Raw genomic sequence first — 19,270 nt, 5'->3', positions numbered from 1 at the left:
GAAAACGCGTAATCCCATGCTAAAGCAACACCCTAAAGTGATTTTCCTATCCATGTAGAAATTTGATAGAAATTGCAACTGCTTGAGATTTTGAACTGAAAACAAGAGACACAAATTCTACTCTACTGATATGTGGAATGGACTTCACAATTTAGAACAACATGAGTAAACATGCAACAAGAAAAACAACAAGTACATAGTGATTTCTAGGGGAAACGAAATGGGAAAACCCCTCAAGCCTCTTTACATTAATCGGTTGAATAGAGAAACTATTACAACTACTTTGTCTAGCTCTGAGCACAAGCTACAAAAGAAAAGCTCTTCACTCTACTGAATGAGAATCTCTAGCGAACACTTAGCCATTTTATACCTCCTCCAACCTCTCATTTCCTTGTGTAAATATGAGAAAATTTGAGCTCCTAAACAATAGGGAAGTCGCTATTTCCTTGCACAATTCCTAAGAAATTGATTTCCTACCTACATTCAACAATTGTACACTCAACTAGTATGTAACTCATCTTACACTAGCCTTGACTTCTCCACTCTAGCTGAGAAATTTGAATTCCATGCATGCATGAGCTATTTTGGGTTGATTGATCAGCTAACTGATAGATCTCTGAGTTAGAAGGGTGTCCCGCTACTAAAATGACCTTAAAATAACTTTATCAATAGTTACATATTAGTTAACTAAGTACACCTAAAAATAACTGAACTAGATTGCTAAAAATTTAGCAATCACACATGCATGACTAAACCCCAAGCGTAGTAGCTAAAATTCACTGTGATAATTAAGTGAAAAGTGCCATGTCACACTATTTAGTGACCTCCACATTTTCCCTGATGATGTGGAAATTTGAATTACTCAATTGGGAAAAGGCTAAAGTCAAATTGATCCTTTATTGCTACATTTTCTAATACACCCTCTTAGCAAGAAACGGATTTTTCACTACCCCTAACCTACAACCGTGGAATTCAAATTTACCTTTGTACAATGCCTTTGTCGAGATGTAAACATATTTCTCCTCAGTTGGAATGTACTGTAGAAACATAATTATCCTTTGTACACAGTCCTACAAATGATGATACCAAATATCAATGTGCTTGGACCTATCATGAATTACCAGATTCTTAGAGAGAAAAATGAAACTCTAATTATCACAATATATCATTGTCAAATACATCTCCTGACTAAAAATACCCAAAAGTATTTTCCTCATCCATATGGCCTCACATGCTACCATACTTGTAACCATGTATTCAACCTATGCTGAGTTGAGTGCCACAAACCTCTACTTCCTACTATATTACGAAATAACTATGGACCCAACACTAAAGATAACACCGAAAGTAATTTTCCTATCTAATGGATTCCCTGCCAAATATGCACTAGTGAAGCCTTGGAGCTTCAATCCCATTTTCCTCCCATACCATAATCCAAACTCAGTAGTGCCTCTGATGTACCATAACACATTTCTTGTTGCCTTCCAATACATCTAAGACATGAACAATTCACCATCACCTTGCTACAGTTCTAGCCTAAGGAAGTAATTCACTAAGGCCGTGTATTTCATCTCAAATTACCTTGCAAAATCCTCTTTGCAAGAGAGGATCAACTACTTATCGCCTATCAATATTAAAACATCAACATAGAAAACAAGAATAAGAAACTTACCATCTACAACAATGTGATAGAGGTTTTCATCCGCTTCACTTTTGGTGAACCCTGATTCATTGAGATAACTATCGATATGAGTGTACCATGCTCAGGGAGCCTATTTGAGTCCATAGAATTCTCTCTTGAGTCTCCACACATGTGACTCCCAATCATATGTCTCAAATACTTCTAGCTCTATGTAAATTTCCTCCTCAACAACACCATTGAGAAAGGTAGTCTTCACATCCATCTAGTGGATCTTTCACCTCATCTACACAACTAATGGAAGAATTGATATCATGGAGGAGTACATTGCCACAGGGAAAAATTCTTCCTCATAGTCAAGTCTCTATGCTTGAGAAAATACTTTGGTAAATCTAGACTTGTACTTATCGATGCCCTCATTAACTACAAGCTCCACTTTGTAGATCCATATGGAACCAACCACTAATTTCCCTCATGGTTTCAACAACACTTCCCATACACTTCTCTTCATTCTAGATTTATATTTTTCCACCATGGCATCAATCCAAACAAGTTGAGAAGTTTCTTCCTCAAATGAAGAAGGCTTTGTCTCAATAAGCTTGATCAAGAGATTCATGTAACTAGTGTACCTCTCAGGTGACCTCCTCTTCCTACGTACTGATGTAGGGACTCCCACATTCTCCCTATCATCCTAAAACAATATATCATATTATATGGTTCTTTTTCCCCCTTATTTGTATGTTTCTAGTTGAGTGGTTGTCTCCAATCATCCTCCTCTCTGGTCCTCCATTTATGGTTGCTCCAAAACTTCCTGAAGCTCATCTTGAGGCTCCTCCTTTGGAGCTAGAGTATGTTTCTCTAGCGGGATACTTAGCTCTCGTTCCATAGATAATATCATATCCTTCTCCTCATCAAAATTGGCATTCCTCCTCACAAATTTCATTCTCAATGAAGTTAAATACGCTTGGCAATTTTGTGGAGTTTTAGTGTATCGTACAAAAACTCCCAACTTTGTTGTAGGCTCAAGTTTCTTCCTTGAATCCTTGAAGACATGCTTATACACTGAAGCTCCAAAAATTATGAAATGAGACACATCTGGATTTTTCCTAGATAAAGCTTCCTCCAATGTGATCATACCAAGTGTTATATGAGGACTATAGTTCTACAAGTAGAATATTGTGTTACATGCTTCTGCCTATTTATGCAATGGAAGCCAGTGATCATGTAGCATAGCTCTTGTAACTCCAACTATGCTATTATTCCTCCTCTCATCTACCCCATTCTCTTGTAGGTTATGGGGTGCTACTAGTTCTCTGTTAATACCTTCATTGGCACAAAAATACTTGAATGCATTTGAAACAAATTCACCTCCATTATAACTCTTGAGAGCCTTCACCTTCTTCCCAGTCTCCCTCTTAACTAATCCCTTAACTTGTATAAATTTGAAAAACACTTCATATTTGTTCATCATGAAGAAAATATAGCATTTTCGATAGAAATCATCAATTAAAATTACATAGTACTTATGTTTTGTAGTTGAGGCTATAGAAAAGGGTCCATAAACATCAGAGTGGACTGACTCCACGATTGCATCTGCTTTGCTATCTCGACAATGGAAGGTGGATTTGACATATGTACCCAATGTCAAACCTTTACAAAAATCCTGCTAGTCATGGGAGCCTTTAGGAAGACCAGTGGTAATTTTCTACATGATTTTTAAGGAAACATCTTGTAGAATACCCAATCTCCTGAGCTAGAATTCTCAAAAATCTTGACTCTACACTTTTTCAACTTTGTTGCTTAATGCAACGCAGTTTCCCACCTCAAGTTTGTATAGGTTCTTCACTCAAACTCCAATTTTCTTCACTTTCCTGGTAGCTATGTGTCTCAAAAATCCTTTAATGAAAATAACATCATATCCTCTATCCTATAATACCACTACAAATATTAGGTTCTTCTTCATCTCGTGTACAAACATAACATCTTTAAGGTGAAGCGGGGAGAATTTCTCCCTCTCAAATGTGACAGTACCAATTCTTGTAGAATTGTACCTCCCATGATCCCCAAATTCAATATGCATCTAGAGATATTTCCCCTCCATGGTACTAAAAAATTCCTTGCACCCTATCATATGGAATGAGGCATCAGAATCAAGGGACTGTAGACTCCCCATAATAGTGCTAGTGATGCATGCTATTGGGGTGAATTATAATTCGAATTGTGGAGAAATTTATTCACCTCCTGCTCCCCCTAAAGGTTTCTTATTAGACTTCATGTATAAAATTTGTTTTTGCATAGTGCCCGTATTCATGGAAGTTGTTATCACCAAAATAAGAGTTTACATTGTTCCTAATCATGGTCTTAGATAAGTGTTAAGTTATTTTATGTTTTAATGGGTAGGTGATAGGTTAAGAGTCTCATTTTCATATCCAAATAAAGTTAAATAAGCCTTATTCCATGTCCTCAAAGTCTCACATGTTGTTTAGAACCCATACCTTTAACTATTTTGAAAAAAAAATGGAATTAACCCCGAAACCACGTTTTCGTAGCACAGACAGTGTAAAAGGTTTGTTTTGCACTACGAAAATTCTACTCTTTCCGTAGCACTCTTCACTAAGAACACTATGGAAATGCAGATTTTTAGGCAGTCCTGTGAAAACGTCGATTCGTTCAAAAACCATTAATCCTTCATTATTAGGTGTCAGTCAGGAGTCAGTTCTTAAGCATGCAACCATCCAAATCGATCATTTCAAATTTAGGGGTCATCGTGATAGGTAATTCAAATTTGAAAGGGCTGGCTAGTTTCTTATTGCAATTTGCATGCAAACCTTCAAACATATTGTTTTCGACTCATAAGCTTATGGTAATCCCTTACCAAAGCTTTTCTCATCTATAATTCAAGTGAGGCTGATTAACATTAACATGCGAGGTTGATTACCATTAACAAGCGAGGCTAATTTGTTACAGGAATTCAGAGGCAAAGATGACAGAAGAAAGGAAGAAACACAGTTCCAATCATTGTTTAAGAACAAAGCCTGAAAGCACCTAGGTTTTAGCTAGAGATAAATCTGTAATGGAAGCCTTCAAGGAAATAGGATGTTGGAAATTTTGTGAAAAATTACAGGGAGAACACACTCAGGTGACAAAGGAGTTTGCCCTACATTTCAATTTCTCGGGCACGAAAATTGGAATCCTACACTTGCTAATTACTCCTGAGATCATAGCTTTGGTGACAGAGATTCCTAGGGGACAAGATAGATGGTTCAAAAACTTCAGATTTGACATGGAACCATGTAAAGTGTCTCTAAAGCCAGAGTTTGTAGAAATAGATTTAACCAAGGCAATTCCAAGGAGCTACATCGAAGACATCTATGCCAACTTTCTCTTCAACATTCAGAGGTATTTTACCTATGAGGGAAGATATCATAAAGTATATTCATATCATTTTAAACTCATGTTGCATTTTACTGGTATGGTTTCTTTAGATTTTCCTTTCTTCCTATATCAAAGTATAGCTAATATGGCAAATAAAGTGCAAATGAAATCTCAAGAATATGAAACTTCCCTTTTTCATCATGGTCTAATTAAACTGATAGTTTTACATGAACTCAAAAGGATCAACAGAGAATGGTATTCATTTTTGTTTTTATGTGGTTTTGGAGTGGAAAATCAAGATACAGGCATTAGCCCTAACGCTAAAGAAACTCCATCAGCAGAAACCAGTAAGCCTGTAATAACCAGGTCAAAATGATTTGTTAAGCTGAAACCTAGAAAGCAGATGAAAGAGCAAGTGAGTAAAACATCAGTGGTCATTCTTGAGACTCCTCAATCCATAAAGGAAAATATAGTTGAAGTTAAAGAAATGAAACAAGAATAGTCAGCTAACAAATAAGTTCAAAGGAGATTGACTAGAAGTCAAATTGCAAAGGAGAAGGGTAAATTATTGATCTCAGGAGAAAGTCCAGGGTTAAAGGGTAATTTAAATGATACTTTAAAAGCCATTAATATTGCAGAATCCCCTTTGGTGCAGGCAGATGTCTTAGAATTTGATGAAGGAGAGTTGAAGAAGATGAAATCTTCTAAGAAACTGGAATTTGAGGATGATGTTACAACATTTGTGTTCAAGCCCAAAAAGCCCTTAACCAGGCAATCTAAAAGGATGTACGAGTCCAAGATTGAGTTAGGGAAAACAGAAGAAGCTTCCGCTATTTAGGAAGAGTTGATAGACCTTTCATCGCCAATACCTGAAGATGACAAAAACAGAGTTTCTTCCACTTAAAAAAAAAAAACTAGTTATGAAGAAATGGAAGAAATAATAGTAGCTAATAATGAAATTACTAGAATAAGAATGAGAGCAAGAAGGCATGCTACTGAGAAGACAAATTTCAAAAGGATAAAGGCTCTTTGGGAAGTTCAAAAAGTTTCCAAACCAGAAATAGTTAGCAATGAAACTGAGTACTTTACTTGGATTGTTCCTCCAATTAAAGAAGCCAGATTTGTAAGGATGATGAATGCTCAGTTGAGAGCTACTAATAGGAGATTGAAGAGACAAGTTAAACACTTAGAAATACAGCTAACAAAATCTAAAGAAAGGCTACAACAATAATGAAACAGGGTGATGAAAAAGGGCAGTAAAGGATATATCTTAAAACAGTTTCGGTATTAAAAAGAAGCTCTTCTGTGAAGAAGAACATCTTATAAGGTTAAGTTGTTTCGATTTTTGGTGATCATATCAGTCTTTATGAAAATTTGAAAATCCCCAAACTGCAGATTTTTGAAAACTGTGTTGAAAAAGGAGCATACACAGCAGTTTTGTAGCGCGCTACAAAACTGCTGAAGGTGAACTTTTAGCACTTTATAGATTTATTTCGAAGGTAAGTTCTGATAAATTTCAAGTTTTGATGTTGCTGGTAAACATATGAAGATTGTAGATGAAGTTTCAGATGGCAGTGATGTAGAAAGAATGGTCCAAAGAAGTATTTCACAAGTGATGTAAAAGTTGCACTACGAAAATAGACTATTTTCGTAGCACAGTCATGTCTCATCCTCTTTTCCATCTATTCGAGGTTCCCTTTTTTTTGCACAGGTAGAAAAATGAAGTTTTAATGGATTACTAACACATGCCACATATATTAAACAATCATCAATGCCAGAAAAATCGCTCGAAGATAAGCATAAAGGATTAAGGGCTTAAAAGGAGGAACTCTGTGTCCTTGTTTTTAGGACAGTTAGGTCATGAATCAGTAGGGTTTGCAACAATTATAGAGAGATCATAAAGCTCAAAGACATGGATTATCAGCTGATTAAAGAATGTATTTAAGTCATAGATAAGGTTGTTGAAGCATGTTTTATGAATAGATAGGTGTCAATGTTAGAAATTTGAATTCTCGTAATGATGGATCATAGAATCCAAGGTTGTAAAAACTCTATATAAAGCATGAGAATCGAGTGCCTCAGGGATGGTAATTTTATTAGCAAAAGAAATTTGTGTTATTGTAAGAGACTGTGTTTTTATTTCAAAATTAATACAGAGATTAGTTTTACTACTCAATATTCACAAGGGGTTTATACGTTTGTTGTTTCTATGGCCTTTTTCAATTACTTATTTGCAGTGGTATGAGCCTGTGATACTTAGAATTCATTGGAAAATGCTCTAACTTCCTTCACATGCTTGTAATCTGCGTTGATTCACTGTGTTACTATTTTACTTATAAACCTAAACTCCAAGTGCCTTGACTTCCATGTTTTGTTGATAATGATGTTTTGATGAAGACTATCTTGACTCCATAGCCCAATAGATGTTTGCTAATCTTTGATTCAACCAATTATACATTTTTTTCCATTTCGATTCGTATAGTTAGCCATCTAATCATTAATCAAAAATCTTAAACCTATTGAGAGAGCCCTCTTAGGTTGAGGAGGTTAAGCCTCAATCAAAAGATTGGTTTGAAAGAGTTACTCAGAGTCTACTTGATCAGTAGCCTATCAGGGTCAGATTTTGTGATAAAATAAGTGGAAGATTTTTATCTTACTCAAGTCTCTATTCTTGCCATTATTTTGGTTGGATTTAGGTTTTCTTTGGGTCTTCTTTACTTTTCCTTTCTTCTCCTTCCCAACCAAGGGAAAAAAGATCATCCTCTACTCTACATGATACTTCATCTCTGTTATTTATCCTAAACTATTCTTGAACCAAATCGGATCACAAACTTTCCCAATTTGGTAATGTTTCCCTTTGATTCACAGAGTCTTGGATGTTGTGCCAGGATTTTGGAAAGCTTTGAAGAGCTAGACTTACTAGGTCATCTTCTACAACATTCAAACCAACCCCTCCAAGATCATATTGAACTTGAGTGAATCTGGAGATATATTATGGAATGGTATCATTTTCTACATCCTAATGTTTCGAAGTTTTTCTTTCAAGGCATATTTTCTATGGTCACTGCTATTTTAGAATAGTGCAATAAATGTCTTCCACATAGAAAATGGTGTTTCTTTGCTATGGATATTTGAGACCACATGATATATCAAACCTTCCAGAAGAATTTTCCTAGCCTTTATAACATCCTTCTTCCATTGGGATAATTTTTGTGCATCAGACTACTGGAGTTTCACAATGTTGGTTTTAACATATTCTAACACACCATTATCATCAAGCACTGCTTCCATTTGGTCCTTCCAGGCTATGAAATTTGAGATAGCCTCCAAGACATACTCCAATCTTTGTACGTTAAAATACATTCTTCCAAATATAAAGAAAAACTACTACAATCATGCTGCAAAGTAAAAAATTGTTGAGGGACAAATTCATAATACTAGTTCTAATGTGATCTCAGGCTTTGATACTATGTATAAATTTGATAGAAATTGTAACTTCTCAATATTTCAAACTGAAAATAAGATAAAAGAATTCTACTCTAGTAAACTGCAGAATGGAAATCACAATTTAGATCAACATGCATAGACATGCAAGAGGCAACCCCACAAGTATACAATGATTTCTAGGGGAACCCAACTAGGAAAAACCCCTCAAGCCTCTTTCCATTAATCAGTTGAATACAAAAACTATTACGATTTCCTTCTCAAGCTCTTAGAACAACTTGTAAAAGAAAATGTTTTCTCTCTAGTCAATGAGAACCAACGGCCAACATTTAGCCAATTTCCGCTTCCTCCAACCTCCTATTTACTTGTGAAAATTTGAGCAAATTTTAGATCCTAAATAATAGGAAGTCCCTATTTCCTTGCATAATTCCCAAGGAATTGATCTCTAGACTACATGCAACAATTGTACACTCAACTAGTATACAACTCATGTTATAGTAGCCTTGTCTCCTCTACTCCAACTGATCAATTTGAATTTCATGCCTATGTGAGCTATTTTGGGCTGATTGATCTGTTAACTGAAATATTTCTCTTATCTAGACAGGTGTCCCACTGCTCAACTAACCTTCTACTGACTCTATCAATAGCTAGAGGTCAATTAACTAAGTAAAACTAAACTAGTTGAACTAGATTGCTAAAATTTAGCAATCACACATGCACGATAGAACTCTTAGGCCACTAACTCAAATTTACTAAGCTAACTAAGTGACAAGGGCCATGTCTACACAAGGTGGGGTCAACTGCCTCCTTGTTAGACACATAAATATTCTTCCATTTAGTTATCATAGGCATATACATGGATCTATAGTCCAACATACTGAATTTATTCAAGATCTCCATAGCATGTCTCCCTTGACCAAGGAATATCTCCTTGCCTATATTCCACACCTCTAGACCTAGAAAATAATGAATCATCCCCAAATCCTTCATCTTGAACATTGCTACTAAGTCCCTCTTGTAGTCCTCTATTAGCCCTGGTGACAAAGCCAAAAATAGATCATCCACATATAACACAAGCATGACTGGTTCACCTCCAACCATGAGATAGTAGACATTTGAATCAACCTCACTCTTCACGAAGCCCATTTCCTATAAGTGGCTATAAATGTAACAATACCATGCTCTAGAAGTTCACTTGATTTGATATATTTATCTCTTCAACTTACAAACATGGGTCTCCTTCCCATGCATCTCAAAACCCTTTGGTTATTAGATGTACACCTCCTCTTTTATGAAACCAGTTAGGAACAACATCTTGACATGCATATGATGGATTTCCCATCCCATCTATTCTACAAGTGAGATCATGTCCCCAATGGAAGTATACCTATCCACTGAAGAAAACCTCTCCTCATAATCAGTTCCCTCCTTATGACAGAACCCCTTGGCCATGAACATTTCCTTGAATTTTTCTACGCTACCATGCATAGTGTAATTGATCTTATAGATCCAATAGGAACATCCATTGCCCTATCCAATGGTCTATGCATCACCTCCAAAACATTATTTTGCATGATGGAGTTGTACTCCTCCACCATCACATATTTCCACACCTATTGATGTGTAGCCTCCTAATAGCTAGAAGGATCACTACTAATGAGATCACTCATCAACGCCTTGTACCTTGAATAGCTCTCTAGAAGTCTCCTATCCTTGGTGCTCAATCTAGGGGCTCCCACAAACTACTATACATCTCTCAATCTCTGATGCACCTCACAATTCCTTTTGCCACTTATGGTGGGAGGAAATTCAAGCTTCTCATCCTACTGCTACTATTCCACAGGTTGTGAACATTATTGTTGGGTAGCGGAGGTCTCACGTAAGGGTTTTGGGGCAGAAAGCCCAATAAGTAAGATTTAGATATTTTAAAAATTCTGCAATATGCGGAGCGTGAAATATAATAGATTGAGTCAAAGGGTAGTCCACCCAAAATAATAAAAAGTAATGTAAATAGAGTTGGCCCGCGTAGGGATCGTGGGCCAGGAAAGGGTATAAATAGAGCGTGACTTTATAAGGGAAAGATAGTTCTTTTGGGAAATAATATGTAATGGGTTCTTAAAGAAGATAGTCTGAAAGCGTCTGTAAGTCCAAGTTGAGGGTTAGGTAGTAGGTAGAGGCTCTGCAGCTAAGGCTTGGAAAGTTCGCAGCTGTGTGTGTGGACCCCTGTAGCAGAGTGTGCAGGGCAGATCTGGATGCATTGGTGAAGAATAATAATAAAGATAAGTTTTCTTCTGTAATTCTGTATTATCACACATATGTCTTTATGGTTTACCTTTGTATATCTAGTTAATGCAAATGTGATGAATGTATACAAATCTAGGTTCATTTTGTGCGCAAATAAATTATGTTGGTTAAATGTTTGCTTAGAGACCCTGTTGAATAGTTCTGAATCATAACTGCTTCCTTCAAGTAGAATAGCACATGAACAAGAAAATTGTAATCATCCTGGATCAGAACAAAGACCAACCAATGGAGTTATAGACCAGTGCACGAACCCTTTAGTACACATCTAGACATCCCTAGGGTGCAAAAACCTAGTTTTCGCACCCTCCCCTACTACCTCGGGTGAGACCTCAATCTACGCTCCTTGGGCTATTGCCGAAAGGGCTGGTAGCTGCAGGATTTGTTTAGCTAAATAACTCTTCCAAACCTGGGTTAGGCCCAAACAAGCCAACAAATGGTTTCGTTGCCGGGACTAGGATCTACCTAAATGGTGTTTAGGTGTGGAACACGGGGACCCAATAGAGAAAGAACATTGAAAAATTTGAGATGACCATGGATGGTAATATATTAAGAGTAGCCATGGAAAATGCAATTTAGTTATCTGTATTTAAGGGAGCTGGAGGTGAAGACCCAGAAGAATTTTGGTTTGTGTTAACATCAATATGGAATGTGTAGCAAGTCGCAGATGATAACATCAAGAAAGCCATCTTAGTTAGCGCACTATAGGACTGGGTGCTAACATGGTACATGAAGTATTCAAGCACCAACCCAATGGTAGGGATAGCAGATATCCATACTGAATTGAAAAAGGAGTTTAGCTGGCCAAAGACAAAAGCACAGTAAGTTGTAGGATTCAAAGAGATCACGATGATGCCTAGCGATACTCCATGGGATCTGGATCAGAGGTTGAAAAGAACCATTCATGACGCCAACATGACCCTGACGGATGCACAACACTGCGCTTGGTTCGTTGCATCATTAACGCCATATCTAAAGACAACTTTGTCACAACAAAAGATCTCAACCCAAGCAGAAGCGTTAGAAGCAACGATGCGGCTGCACGAAACCCGATACAGGACCCAGTGTTGGGAGTTCAAAAAATCCAAGAATGGGTCCAAAATTTGTGTTTTGAGATACAAAAGTTAAAACATGACCAAACTCCATGTTTAGAAATCCAGGAGGAAAAATGGTGCATCAAGTGCAGAGGCCAGGGACACGATAAGGATCATTGTCCAGTGTCAGTGAATTTTTTGGTCACAGGGGGACCGACACCATTGCGACCAGAGGCACAAATAGGGCTGAGCACAGTCACCCTGCTCTAGTGCACAATCTGTCAGGTAGGAGGAAAGCACAACACAGATAACTGTCATCTATTACCAAAATACAACCAGACCCCCTAGCAGCTCTTTTGCAACTTTTGTAGATCAATGGATCACAAGGAAACAGATTGTCGTAGTTATCAAATGTTGATGGATGAGGCACCTGCCTACAGAATACAGACTGAGGAGCAAGGTCAGGATCTAGCCGCAGCGATTGGGCGCAGTGGGTTCCCAAGGCAGGGTCGAGGATGGGGTGGAATGGGACTAGGAAGGGTTTGCGGGCAACTAATCTGTTACAACCATGGAGGACCAAGACATTATGCACGAGATTGTACTAATCCAACCTGAATATCATGTTCGCATTGTGAGAAATTTGATCATGAGTTGCTAGATTTCCCCATGCTAATAGCACAGATTCATGAAAAGAAGGCAGTGCCTCCTACAACAATGCAAAACATGTAGATGATGAGATTTGAACCCCGTGACTATGAACGCACGATCAATAGGATACTGCGACATGGCGTAGCTATAGGAAAGGTCAATGGGAAGACTAATATGGAATCTAGGGAAAGCTTCATGGACGTCTCTACTCAAGGTAGTAGGGATCCATCTGAGCCAACTTGGGATTCCTCGATGATGATTACCTACTTAGAGACATGCCTAAAGCTACTTTGCGACAACCGGGCAGTTAGAGGGTTATAGGAAGTGATTAATAGATGTGTAGGGTGGGCTAAGCCTTGTGTAGTTCAGAAAATAGGAAGACATGCATTGTGGACAGGTCGGGAAATGCGACTAATAATGCAAATTAGCGACTATGAGATGGATTAGGTCATTCTAGACCTGGGTTCTGATGCAAACGTATTACCTAAACAGACTTGGGAGTGAATGCGTAAGCCTAAACTATACTGGTCTCCTATCCAATTGAAGTTGGCCAACCAACAGAAGATCTTGCCCATGGGAAGGCTGCAAGGGGTTATAGTAGACATTGATGGTGTAAGTACCCAGACGGATTTTGAAGTTATTGGAATTATGGATGAACATAATCCATATCGTACGTTGGTAGGGATAGGCTATGCCATTGATATGAATGGGGTTATTAACCTCAAATAGAGGAAGATGATATTCGAGAAGAATTTGCTCCAGGTCGTTGTTCTGCTCGACCCAACAGATAGACCACACTACACAGAATTGGCGCGTATCGAAGAGAGGGGCAATGTATTAGATAGTATCTACAAACTTGCTGCAATAGAGGAGCGGAGATTCTCATGGGGTTACACTAGTGATTTAGATGAGGAGGACGAACGATGATGAAACAGGGTGGACGAGGCAACCACATTTCACTGTAATATGATGACGAAATCCTTGTATTGCGTTAAAGTTCAGAATTGTGAACTGCTGATGTATGATGCACTAGCAGTAGTAGAGGACTTCCTGGATAAGTTCAAAAGTATGGTACCAGAGTACCAACGGTTCAATGCACTAAAATGTGCATTGCGCGCGACACTGGTGTGATGGTGGGATATCCATGTAGGAACCTTTGAAGATTGGTGAAGTTGCAAGCACATGATGTAGATAAGATTTAAGAAGCCCAAGCTACAAATAACGGTGAAATACAATGGACGAGATGATCAATGCATGCACCTAACCAATTAAGCTTGAGCTTATGGTGTGCAGCCTCAACCAGAATGGGTGCACTTATTTTATCATACCCTGGATGTCATTCCAAGAAATTGGTATATGGAAATAGAGCTCCGACATGGCACTGGCGAATGAGATATCCTGCATGAAGGGTTTTTGTCAACTTTTCTGTTTGAAGATGAATGGATGGATGCTATGGACAATTCATTACAGCTAGTAAAGGCTACCATATTCAGAACACTGCCGGAACCAGAAGAAGTCAGGCCATCAGACTGGTCATGATAGTTGAACTAGGCCTTAGCATGTTACAATGTACAAGTAGAAGATGATGAGGATGACCCGCATAACATGAATATTCCAAAATCTGAAGGGAATCGTGAGGTGCGCGGCCCTGAGATAGAAGATCCAAACATCATGGCATTGTAGAAAACAAGGAAAATAAATATTGGAATAGAGGAAGAGCCAAAGTATGCCACGCTTGGGGACTGCTGGGATGACGCCACAGTAGAAAGGGTCATCAAACTACGCAAATACCATGATTTATTTCCTACAAATATGATGAAGTTAAAATGGATTCTAGGAGACCTAGGGATGATGAAGATAACTTTGAAGCTACATGTGAAGCTAGTGAAGCAGCGACCCTATCGATTGAATCCAAAATACAAAGAAAAATTCCACAAGGAATTGGATAGGATGTTAGCAGAAGGAATTATTGAACCGGTTGAGGAGTCCAATTGGGTAAGCCCTATGGTAGTACAGGAGAAGAAATAGAAGGGGGAGATGCACATCTGTGTGGATTTGTGAAAGCTCAATGATGCTTTTGTTAACGATTCATTACCAACACCCTTTACAGATGAGGTACTAGAAAATGTGGGTGGGCAGGAGGCATACTCCTTCACAGACAGGTTCTTTGGGTACCATCAGATCAAGATTACGCCCGGAGATTGGAGCAAGGCAACAGTTGCTACCGAATGGGGTTGTTTTCAGTATACAGTAATGCCCTTTGGATTGAAGAATTTGCCCATGATATTTTCCCGTATTGTGGTAGCCGCATTCAAGGAGTTTATCCAGAAGTTCTTGGAAGTCTACCTGGATGACTGGAACTTCTTTGGCTTGGTCAAGAAGCATGTCACGAGCTTACGATTAATGTTGGATACCTGCCAATGAAACCAAACTGCACTCAACTTAACAAAGTGTACTTTTCCCGTCCCTTTCGGGAACTTGCTGGGCCATGGGTTTGTAAGCAAGGACTGATGGTGGATCTGGCAAAAATCATTGTCATATTGAATTTGCAAGCACCGCACATTGTAAAGCAGCTACGCACTACATTAGGACACATGGGCTACTATTGGAAGTTCATCAAAAGCTATGCCCAGATTACGGCTCCGATGGAGCAATTACTGAAAAAGGATGCCACTTATTGTTGAAATGAGGAATGAAACATAAGCCTAGAGACGCTAAAGGAGAAAATGGCTTTTGCTCCTATATTGGCCTTTCCAAAATGGGACATTGAGTTTCATGTGCATGTGGATGCATCTTGTATCACACTGGGATTGGTACTCACTCAACCAGGAGCGGAGGGACTAGACCATCTGATTGCATTCGCAAGTCATAGGTCATCTAAGATAGAGAAGAATTACTCCACTACTGAGTGAGAGGGATTAACGATGGTATACACACTCCAGAAGTTCCATCACTATCTACTCGAAGGAGATTTTAAGATGTACATGGATCACTCTGCACTCAAGTACCTAGTGAATAAGCCTGTGTTGGGGGGGCACATTTGTCGATGGTTGCTATTGTTGCAAGAATATGATTTTGAGGTTCTTGTAATTTCGGGACATCTGAATGCAGGTCTAGATCATCTGTCCCAAATTGAGACCGGTGAAGAACCAACAAATCTAGAAGAAGAACTTCCGAACGCTCAATTATATGTTGTGTGTATTGCAGATGGCCACTTTGAATATATAATCCAATTTTTAACTATGAGCATTGTGACACAGGGGTACTCTGTTCAGCAAAAGAAGGAATTGGTGATACGCATAGTATATTTTACCGTAATTGTAGGCCACCTCTACAAGATGGGAAACGATGAAATATTGCACAGATACATACCCAAATTCAAGCACGGATAGATCCTAGCCAAAGCATATGGAGGGGTTGCTGGCGGACATCATGCGGGCCGCGCCACAGCTCAGAAGATTCTTCGCACTAGATTATGGTGGCCCACTCTACATCAACATTCGAAGGCATAATATCGAGCCTGCGATGTATGTTAACAGACGGGCAAGCCATCATGAAGGGATGAAATGCCACTTTAGCCACAGATGACACTATAGCCATTTGAGAAATGGGTGATTGACTTTGTTGGGCCTATTGAATTGCAAGGAAAGATGACCGCATGCTATATCATCATTGTGACTGAATATTTGACTCGACAGGCCAAGGCACAGCCAGTTAAAGATTGCACGGCGACGATAATGGCAAAATTCTTGTTCGAAAACGTATTGACTAGGTTTGGTTGCCCCAAAATTCTCATGAGCGATAGGGGAACACATTTTTTGAATGAAACGATCAACACATTCACTGAGGAATTCTAGATCTATCACCAACAGAGTATGCCCTACCATTAGCAAGTGAATGGGACCATTGACTCCTTCAATAAAATTTTGGAAACTGCATTGACAAAAGTTTGCAATGCATGATGAAATGAATGATATTTGTGAATTCCTGCTTTGCTATGGCATATAGAACCAAATGCAAGAAGCTGATAGGCCAAACACCATTTAGGTTAGTTTATGGCTAGGAGGCCATTATGCCTATGGAATATATTGTGCCTAGTTTGTGGATTGCGGAAATCATAGGTATGGAAGACCGTGGGGCATTGGAAGAGAGGCCTGCACAAATAGAAGAATTGGAGGAGGAATGATTTCTGGCTAGATTCCATCAGCAGGTACATAAATAGTGCGAGAAAGCATGGCATGATTGCCATATCAAGGTGTGCACCTTCGAGGAGAGATCTAGTCTTGTTGTATGACAGTAAGTTTGAAAAATTCCCAGGAAAACTCCGCATGCACTAGTTGGGATTCTATGTCATCAAATAAGTTACTGTTGGAAGCATGGTTTAGCTAGCTAAACTCAATGGAGACCCTTTTCTAGGAAGAGTGAATGGCAGTCACCTAAAGCTCTACACGGGTGGGCCGACCGCCTGACTAGCCAAGGAGAAGATAGTCTCACCTGTCCAACCAATTGAAAGCGAGCGCGGAATGATAAAGCAGCCTAGGGGACAAATGCGCAAGTACCATGGTGCGCGAGCATTTGACCAAACACAAGGGTCACGGTGGCACGAGGAGGCTCACGCAGATGCTCCGATAGTAATGACGACCATTGATCTCACTATTTATGACAAGATGTCGGAAACATGGCAAAATGGAGTGGGTGGAAGGAAATTAAGAGACACAATACAAGCTAGATATGGAAGAAACGACCACTGATTCCACATGGGACGGTTTCACATGCGGAAATAAGCAACAATCACTGCATTTGAATTTCACATAGCTTATAAATTACCAAGGGAACTCCACTCGGTGACCTACAATTCGAAAACACCAATGGAGTTATTCATTATCCATGCATAAGGCATGCGCTTGAAGGTAGTAATCAACCGATGGTGAGGTAGGACTCTCTAAGGAGTAGTGGGGTGACAACTGCAGCATCACCAGTAGGAGATGTATCAAGAAAGAGGGAACACAGAGCAGAATTGGTCCAGAGGCTGTCACCTCGCCCAGGGGCAGGCCGGTGCACTACAACAGAACAACAAAAGGCTGGAAAAACGGGGACCATAGGTAGATATGAACTTAATAAGTTGTCTCTGATGTCCCTCGAAGTTTGGGATCTTGCGGACAGTAGCCAGGGTCTTGCAAAATTGCAACACATGCTTCAGCAGATGATGTGAAGGGAGGATACGAAGGTCAAAAATGGTTGCGTTGGTACTAGGCGGTCCTGTAGGCGACTCCCTTGCTCACACTAAAATCCTCAAAGGGGGTGTTCTGTGTTAACTAAGAAGAGAAGAATGAGCATCATTGGTTTTGAGACGTGGTAGAAACACTGAAGCAAGAGACAAATGAGGCACTGCAGGATACAAGGAAGGAGTACCAGGATGACAACCGTCACTCACAGGGAGGCAAACCATGAAGCCAAGGTAGAGCGTCTAGCTGCGCTGACGAGTGACTCAGGATGAGTCACCATGATTATGTTAGGGGACTGTTGAGTAGCGGAGGTCCCGCGTAAGGTGTTTGGGGCAGAAAGCCCAAGACGTAAGATTTAGATATTGTAAAAATTCCGCAATATGTGGAGTGCGATGTATAATAGATCAACTCAAAGGGTAGTCTACCAAAAAATAATAAAATGTAATGTAAATAGAGTCGGCCCATGTAGGGATTGTAGGCCAGGAAAGGGTATAAATAGAGCGCGACTCTATGAGGGAAAGGTAGTTCTTATGGGAAATAAGATGTAATGGGTTCTTAAAGAAGATAGTCTGAAAGCATCTGTAAGTCCAAGTCGAGGGTTAGGTAGTAGGTAGAGGCTCTGCAGCTGTGTGCGCAAAGGCCTGGAAAGTCCACATGTTAGGATATTCTGACACATAGGAAATAGTTAAGTATAACTTGGCCTAGTGTAGAGTTAGGTAAAGTGTGTTTCTTTAATATATATTTTTGTAACTTACAATTCGACGATCACGATATGTAGTGATTGGACAGTTCATTGTCTCCTCGGTATTATCGACACTTGATCTGTGGCTTAACACCCGATTGGTCCATGATCTCTATTTAAAGATCATGGAGGGTCATTTGTAGGGTAACCGTCCATGAGAGAATCTTATGTAAATTTTCATTCTTTTATTAATAAATTGCCTGAAGTGGCCGCGTTGGCTCAGGCTGTGGACTGTTTCCCTCTTTGAGGGTTTTAACCACGTCAAAAATACTGGTGTATTGATCTGTGATCTATTTTTGAGCGGTCTCCTTTGGCTTTTTGTCTGAGGAACTTACCCTGTATATTCCTACATGGTATCAGAGCTATTTGAGGGCCACGTCCATTGGTGATCCAAATCTGAAGCCGGTAGAACTGCATCTGACTGTCGTTTCCTAGATCCACTGTTTCTGACTTATTTTGGGTCGAGAGGACTGCTTTATTGTGTTAGAAGCATCTGTTCCAGTGAGCAACCCCTTTCGTCTCACGCGAAAAGGTTTCTGGTAGCCCTAGCTACGTGATTTTTAAGATCTGCAGGTATATAGTGTTTATTTGCAGTTTACAGTTATTTTCTCTCTGTTTATTTCGGTTTCGGTTTATTTAGCTTTTTGTTTTTTTATTACTGGATCTATACCTTTCATTTTTGCATATGCACTTTTCCCCATGACTCTATATGATCTGGGCAAATCAGAAACAGAAAGGAAGGATTTTTCTCATGCGTATGCTCTTTTCCGCCACGCCTTAGTGTGATCTCGAAAAATCAGAAACATTGAGGAAAATATTTACTTTCCTGCTAAAGCTAACTTCGAGCCGTAAGGTTTGTTTT

The sequence above is a fragment of the Pinus tabuliformis genome, chromosome X, assembly GCF_031772625.1.
Source record: "Pinus tabuliformis cultivar Carrire ecotype Pingquan chromosome X, CPIR1, whole genome shotgun sequence".
NCBI lineage: Eukaryota > Viridiplantae > Streptophyta > Pinopsida > Pinales > Pinaceae > Pinus > Pinus tabuliformis.
Note: the sequence above shows the minus strand (reverse complement) of the source record.